The sequence below is a fragment of the Littorina saxatilis genome, linkage group LG5 (genome assembly GCF_037325665.1).
Source record: "Littorina saxatilis isolate snail1 linkage group LG5, US_GU_Lsax_2.0, whole genome shotgun sequence".
NCBI lineage: Eukaryota > Metazoa > Mollusca > Gastropoda > Littorinimorpha > Littorinidae > Littorina > Littorina saxatilis.
Window position 1 is genome coordinate 24,759,582 of NC_090249.1, and position 8,162 is coordinate 24,767,743.

General features: G+C 39.5%; 1 non-coding gene across 1 annotated transcript; it reads right to left on the bottom strand.

The window, feature by feature from the left end:
* Window positions 1-339: 339 nt before the first annotated feature.
* Trnav-uac (transfer RNA valine (anticodon UAC)) lies at window positions 340-412 on the bottom strand. Its single transcript has one exon. It is a non-coding gene; the product is annotated as a tRNA-Val (tRNA).
* Between the last annotated feature and the right edge of the window lie 7,750 nt (window positions 413-8,162).

Genomic DNA, 8,162 nt, shown 5'->3' on the forward strand with positions numbered 1-8,162 from the left:
TACCGAAGTCTGGCCTTTGTCGAAGATTGCTTTACAAAAATGTCAATCAATTTGATTGAAAAATGAGGGTGTGACAGTGCCGCCTCAACTTTTACAAAAAGCCGGATATGACGTCATCAAAAGTATTTATCGAAAAAAAGAAAAAACCATCCGGGGATATCATTCCCAGGAACTCTCATGTCAAATTTTATAAAGATCGGTTCAGTAGTTTGGTCTGAATCGCTCTACACACACACACACGCACAGACACACACACACCACGACCCTCGTCTCGATTCCACCTCTATGTTAAAACATTTAGTCAAAACTTGACTAAATGTAAAAAAGGAGAAAAAATAGAGGTTCTGGCGAGGCTCGAACTCGCGACCTTCTGCGTGTAAAGCAGACGTGATAACCACTACACCACAGAACCGATTGGTACAATTCCTCCTTTCATTCAAAATAAATACAAAGTCGACAATTTTGACGGAATTTCATTGTTCATATGAATAACAGCTGTGATGTCCATCTGCTACAAGTGTAACTGTACGCGCAATAGAAGTTTACAGTAGGCTACACTACTTCCCGAACAAGTCATGAAACCTCACATGTCCCAGGTGTTTTCAATCAATTCCATATCGAGTCACAGCAATTTCCCCCAACAATGTAGCATGGTTTGTTTGAACTGAAACAGACACAAAGCACACAAGGGGTGCCATTGTCTGCATATTTCCCTGTCCGTATTCTTCCGTTGGAATACAAACCGATGATTGTGCGAGACCTGCCAACGAAATAGCCCGATTAACCACAACGAATCTATGAAATTGATTAAGACTTCCTTCCATTGTGAGTGGGTTTTTCTCTTTGCGTTTGGTCTTGACAGTGCGCTGAAAAGAAATTGATATAATTATGGGTTTGGAGATTGACTTGTGTTTTTATTTAACGTGTCTTCTTCTTCTTCTTCTTCAGCGTTCCAGAATTTTCTGGTTACGTGTGAGCTCGTTTGCCCATTTGGGTTCCCCAAACTATACTGAGAGCATAGTCAGCTCACTCCGCTTTCGTTGAGTAGGCATGCTGGGTATTTTCGTGTTTCCATAACCCACCGAACTCCGACATGGATTACAGGATCTTTTCCGTGCGCACTTGGTCTTGTGCTTGCGTGTACACACGAAGGGGGTTAAGTCACTAGCAGGTCTGCACATAAGTTGACCTGGGAGATCGGAAAAATCTCCACTCTTAACCCACCAGGCGGCAGCGACCGGGATTCGAACTCACGACCTCCCGATTAGGAGGCCGACGTCTTACCACCACGCCACTGCGCCCGTCTTTAACGTGTCAATTGCATATATAGTGCTGCAATTATCAGTCTCATTTAACGGTCTACCCCGACAAAAATATGCACAGAATAAGATGTGTCTAATTATTGAGAACAATCATTTTTAAAGTGAAAAATGTCAAAATAAACTCGATTCTAACGTGGCGATTTTAGAAATTTCAGTTTTTAATGATACAACACATGCTGAAATTCAGTTTCTGCCTACTTGTATTATTTCATTAATAAAACAAAAAAATCCCTGTGCATGCTAGCAACTAGAGTGCCAGAATTGAAGCACAAAGAATTACCTTAGGTTTTAACAAGTAATTTGTTATTATGATAGTGTTCTCTCTGAAATTAGATGACATTTTTCCTAGTTTACGTCTAACTTTCTTCTGTTACTCCTAGCGTCTACTTCTGTAAGGCCGAAATCAATCGTTGAATGTGCCCAGCAGTTGAACTCACATTTGGAGAAATAACCTGGCTTTCACTGACATGTCTTGGTATGTACACTCAAGGCGTGTTTTTTTAACGTTACCTTTATACGTCACCCTACCCCCCTAAAACAAATCACGTGTAAAACACAAGTTCCCTCAAATTGCCTTGGGATTGAGCATTGTGTAAGCTTTAACTGATGACAAAAGATATTATGTTTAATTGGTCAGACTTTCAACAGCCAGAACGAACTCTGTTGATTTGAAAAACGTCATGCGTATGACGTCACAACAGGTTGTCATGAGTATATGCACACATTAAGCCCTCGTTAAACACTCGCGTTTGCTAACAATCAAAAACAACCCCGGTAGAAGCTGTTTCAAAGCAAATAGACATGAGAACAAGTATGTCTGTGTTATAGGAGAGGTTTGAAGCTTAATTTCAGCCAGGAAACTGAGAACGGTGAATGTAATTCAGACTCATTTAGGACGAAGTCATAGAACAGCAGGTGCTTCACACTGAATCAGAATTCCAACTCTCTTTGTATTCAGTGCTATATTTTGTTGTGACAATTTAACAGAATCCAAAATTAAAAAACAAAGGATTACTGTACTCACCGATACAAAGACGACACAAGACGATAACGAATTTTCGCTTCTAGAAGCTTCATCAGGAAAAACAAGAACACAAAAGACAACAAAAAGCAGACGCAACGTTCGATCCTCTCTTCGTTCGCCAGTTCCCCTACAACCCGGCACAAACGCATGCCAGAACCCTCGTTGCCACACCTGCCCCCACATTTGCCATTCTACCACTCTGACCGGCCCCCCAAAAAATTTCAAAATTAAACGCACGTTCTCTTGCACAAGCCGCAACCTCATCTATGCCATATCCTGTCTCAAATGCCCCAAAGTACTCTACATTGGTGAGACCGAAAGAACTCTCTCTACCCGCTTCACCGAACATCTGGCAGATATATTCGGCATCGCCGCTGTAGGTCTGTTGCCCAACATTTCAACAGCAGCAACCACACCTCCCTGGATGCACGTGTGAAAGGTGTCTGGCAAATGTACAGCACCTCCACAGACAGAAAACAAGTAGAGTCCAATTTCATTTTATCCCTGGGCACATCCACATGTGATGTACTTGTATTCCCCAAACATACTGTGGTTTTACGGTAGGTGTGTGTGTATTTTTGTATTTGTGTGTGTGTATGTGTGTGTGTGTGTGTTTGTTTCTGTGTGTGTTTATGTGTTTGGTTTTGTGTGTGTGTGTGTGTGTGTGTGTGTGTGTGTGTGTGTGTGTGTGTGTGTGTGCGTGCGTGCGTGCGTGCGTGTGTTTTCCCCCTTTTTTCTTTTTTTATTATCCCCCTTTCTCCCCCCCCCCCCTCTTTATGAATGTGTATTACTTTTAGTCTGTATGCCTGTCCCTTGACATCATCCAACCACTTCTCTCCCCTTTTATTCATTTCCGTTCCTAGAGTTTCTTCCCCTTTTTGCGTGTTTCCCCTCCATTTTCTTTCAAACCTTGTTCGTTCCGTGTTGCGTCTGCTTTTTGTTGTCTTTTGTGTTCTTGTTTTTCCTGATGAAGCTTCCAGAAGCGAAAATTCGTTATCGTCTTGTGTCGTCTTTGTATCGGTGAGAACAGTAATCCTTTGTTTTTTTTTTTTTTTTAACTTTGTTCATCTTACCACAGTCACTTCGTTGTTTAGAATCCAAAATGACATACGATATTTGTAATGTATTTTGACAATCACATAGGCGCTCTTTTAATTTAATATTCCTGATTGTTCTTTTATATCTCTCCTTTCTCTTCTAATCTCTCACAATTGTTTTCCTCTGTCTCTCTCTGTCCCTTTCTATCTGTGATTGTCTTTCTACACGCTATCTCTAATTAACACACACACACAAACACACACGCACGCACGCTCGCACATACATACACGCACGCACGCACGCACGCACGCACACACACACACTGGACGCCTCTCCTAGAGAGTCCCGGGACCTCCACTTTCAATATTTAGAGGGTCCATGGACCCCCACTGCAGAAGTTACTAGAGGGTCCCGAGGGTGCAAAAGCCGAAAGGTCACACATGAGCGTACTGTGAAGTGTCTTTTCCGTCCATTGCTTCACAGGACCTTGTAGTATATAGTAGTAGTATGTCGTAGTAGTGGACTGTAAATAATGATCGACCGGCGATTGGATACAAGCTCCTGTAGTAGTATGTCGTAGCAGTGGACTGTAAATAATGATCGACCGGCGATCCTAAGTAGATATGGTTTATATTAATGACAAATGACATTCTTATCTATAAGAGATTTATTTTTGTAGATCTATATAATTATTATAAATGTAGCTGCCACTGATATTTTGTTTAACTCTACACACTATGACCATTACTGAAGCCTGACGCGGCATTTTTGGTTTGAACGTTTTTACGCGTCTGAGGGGAATAACCAGCATTTATATCCCATGAAATGCCTTTAAATAGCAGGATGCATTAATACTTTGTTAAATTACCATTAACATTTGTTCACCTCGTCTTAACCAGTCCTTTTCTCAAACACAAATGCAAAATAACACTGCTTAGTAATTTTTACGTACCATCCACTGTCACGTACAATCAAAAGTTTAAAAAAATAACCTTAATGCTAAATTAAAAACACTCTTTGTGGATAAATATGCACTCCAAGATATGTTTTTCAAATTTGATATGTTTTCCTAAAATAGTTTTCTCTGGAGCACTACTAATACAACTCTGGCATGCACGTACAGATTCTTACAAAATGGGGGTAAAGTTACAATATACAGGTTATCCCGACTGTTGCAGAGTAAAACCATACCAAATGCATATCGTAATATTCACGGTACATCACACAATGCTCACATGCTTTATTTGTGAAGATTTTTTTTGTTTTTTTTTGGTTTGCTTAACGCCCAGCCGACCACGAAGGGCCATATCAGGGCGGTGCTGCTTTGACATATAACGTGCGCCACACACAAGACAGAAGTCGCAGCACAGGCTTCATGTCTCACCCAGTCACATTATTCTGACACCGGACCAACCAGTCCTAGCACTAACCCCATAATGCCAGACGCCAGGCGGAGCAGCCACTAGATTGCCAATTTTAAAGTCTTAGGTATGACCCGGCCTGGGTTCGAACCCACGACCTCCCGATCACGGGGCGGACGCCTTACCACTAGGCCACCGTGCCGGTTTGTGAAGATTGGTAGTCTGTGCTCGTAGAAAACACTAAAGTTATATGCACTATGACCGGAAAACGCAAAATACTGACGCCATCATGGATGACGTAATGCCCCATAAAACGCGAACAAAGTTGAGATCTACGACTCTTATTACTTTATCGTTATATTCAAGGGGTGTACTTTCACAAAATCAATAGTTTTCGTTATTTAATTGAATATAAAACGGTAAAAACTACTTAGATGAACGGCAACCAGGTAGAAAAAAGACCGCCTGGAAATACCCACAGTTACCCCACATTCCATCAATTGTCTACAATCGCCACGTTAGAATCATATTTTAAATGTCAAATTCTGATGCAGCAAAGAAAGGGCTAACTTTGTATCATAAAACCAAACTGTGCATATTTTGTCGGGGTAACTCCTTAACGGAGCGTCTTTTGGGGGTATAAGAAGAATAAGAATAAGAATACTTTATTATCTCATAGAGAAATTCAGGCGTGGTACATAACAATAATACAAACAGGACATTGTTTTTACATAAGACATATAGCACTATATAGCACTATATAACAGGGCAGGTTATATAATTGCAACCACTAATACTCGTGTTCCCCTTCTACGTCACTGATGAGAGGGAGAGATAGATGGAGACAGAGACAGAGAAAGAGAAAACATTGATACATTTGTTTACTTTTTCTGAATTGTTTGAATTACATCAAAGTATTTAAAACGAACTGTGTACTTTGCGCTGCCCCCTCCCCCCCCCCCCCTTCACCCTATCGCCCCCTCCATCTCTCTCTCTCTCTCTCTTTCTCTCTCTCTCTCTCTCTCACTCTCTCGACCAGTCTCTCTGTTGCTGGTAAAGTTTAATGATGTAATTCAATTAAATTCTGTCTTTGTCTCTAAATCGCATTTCCCCTGTCTTTCCTTTCTACCGTCTATCCATCCCTCCCGGGTTTTTCTCTCGCTTTTTTGTCTCTGTAAAGAAAAAACAAAAATTACATATTAACTCTCAAAAAGGAAAATTGTCTCAGAAAAAAAGCACCGCAACAAAAACTTTTGAACTTCGACACAAGCTGCCTATTTTCTGTTTCATTTGGTAGATGTATTTGAGATAAATTATGTACATTGACCCTCCACCCCAACTCTCACCCCTCTCTCTCTCTCTCTCTCTCTCTCTCTCTCTCTCTCTCTCTCTCTCTCTCTCTCTCTCTCTCTCTCTCTCTCTCTCTCTCTCTCTCTCTCTCTCTCTCTCTCTCTCTCTCTGTGAAATTGTTTAATGTTCTATTTGATAAAGGTATTTTTCCAGAAGCTTGGACCGAATCATTTGTACTCCCGTTATTCAAAAAAGGTGATGCTAATGATCCAAGTAATTATCGAGGAATATCACTCTGTGATGTGAGTAGTAAAGTGTATAGTACAATTATCAACTGTAGACTTCAAGAATGGAGTGAACGTTATAATCTTACCGGAGAATATCAAGCTGGGTTTAAAAAGAATTATTCAACTGTCGATCATATGTTTACATTGTTGGCGTTTGTACAGAAGCAGTTTTCTTTTAATCGTAAACTCTATGTGGCATTTATAGATTTTGAAAAAGCATTTGATTCTATCGATCGTAACCTGATGTGGCCAATTTTGTTGAAAAATGGCATAAAAGGAAAGTTGTTCCGTTGCATTAAAAGTATGTATGAAAATGTTAAATAACTGAAATGTGGTGTACATTTGACTGATTATATTAAGTGTTCCTTCGGTGTGAAACAAGGTGATGTTTGTAGTCCTCTTTTGTTTTCTCTCTTTATAAACGAGTTGGCTTTGGAAATTATTGAAAAAGGAAGACATGGTGCACAGTTTTTGAATGATTATATGGAGTTATTTATTTTATTATTGGCTGATGATGTTGTTCTATTATCTGAGACTGTGGTTGGTCTACAGACGCAGTTGAATAATTTGCAACATGCAGCATCAAATTTACACCTTAAAGTAAATATGAAAAGAGTAATATTGTTGTTTTTCGGAAGGGTGGATACTTGAGTGTAAGAGAGAAATGGAAGTATGATGGAAAGATAATGCCAGTGGTTAATGTTTATAAGTATTTAGGAATATTGTTTTCCACAAAACTCAGTTTTACCGCCACTTGTTATGACCTTGCAAGCAAAGCGAAAAACGCATTGTTGTGTATATTGCAAAATGTGTCCAAGCTTTGTAATAATAATTTGAAAGTTTATTTAAAATTATTTGATTCTCAGGTTTTGCCAATTGCAATATATGGAGCTGAACTGTGGGGTCTTGAGAAATCTGCATTACAGTCTGAAAAAGTTCATTTATTTGCCCTAAAGAAATTTCTTGGTGTTGGATCACGCACACCCAACGATTTTGTGTACGGCGAGATGAATAGGTATCCTATTTATGTGAATGCTGCAATACGTTGTGTTAAATATTGGTTGAAGTTGTTAAGAATGGACGTAAATAGATTGCCACATAAAGCCTATAAAATGTTGCGTGAACTGGATGAAAGAGGTAAAAGAAACTGGGTGTCTAGTGTACGTTGTAAATTATGTCAGAATGGTTTTGGGTTTGTATGGATGAATCAAGGAGTGCAAGATGAGAACCGTTTTTTGAAAGATTTCAGAGAAAGATTGATTGATTGTAGATGGCAGGAATGGAATTTTCATGTTCAGAGCAGTGATAGATTTGCGTTATATAGGACATTTTGCACTGTGCACGAAGTAAAACCTTATTTATTATTGAACATGGATAGGCATTTGAAAATTATTATGGCAAGATTCCGAGGTAGAATAACAGAACTATTTGTGCACGTTAATCGATATAAGAGATACGATGCGGATATGTTGTTATGCCCTTTGTGCAGGGAAAGTAAGGAAGATGAGTTTCATTTTGTGCTTTGTTGCCCCGCACTTCGTGATTTGCGATAACAGTTTATTCCTGCTAAGTTTTATAGAAACCCAAGTTTACACAAGTTTTCTATGCTTATGGCATCTGTGAATGAAGGTATTGTTCGAAAGTTGTCAGTTTATGCGCGTACAAAGCATTTCGGCTAGGTAGTGTTGTTATGTCTTAGTTCATGTAAGCCTACGATATATTTTAGTTGAAACGTAATGTCTTAGTTCGTGTATGATTTATTTCATTTGATTTGTGTGCAAATGTCATTATGTCATTGTATATATGTTCGCCCCCCTCGTAATCTAATCTCTCTCTCTCT